Below are 317 nucleotides of genomic sequence, written 5' to 3' on the forward strand. Positions count from 1 at the left end.
ACTTTTCAACCCAGCATGGAAAAGCGCTTGTTAGATACAGCTGTAGAACATGCGGTAAGACATCGGAATCGGCACACCCCATAGCCTGCCACGTTCCCAAGTGCCGGGGACCGACGGTTGCCATACCGGCTGGTGCGGTGAGATGCGATGAATGCGGGGCTACATTTAAGAACAAGAGAGGTTTAAGCATGCATGAACTACACGTCCACCCGGATATTCGCAATAGGAAAAGGATCCAGATGGGGAAGAGGGGAAGCTCTTCTGTTCAGAGGACGGATGGAGAGACAGGAGCCCAGACGGTCTCGGTGGTCAATACG

The sequence above is a fragment of the Rutilus rutilus genome (assembly GCF_951802725.1).
Source record: "Rutilus rutilus genome assembly, chromosome: 25".
NCBI classification, from domain to species: Eukaryota; Metazoa; Chordata; class Actinopteri; order Cypriniformes; family Leuciscidae; genus Rutilus; species Rutilus rutilus.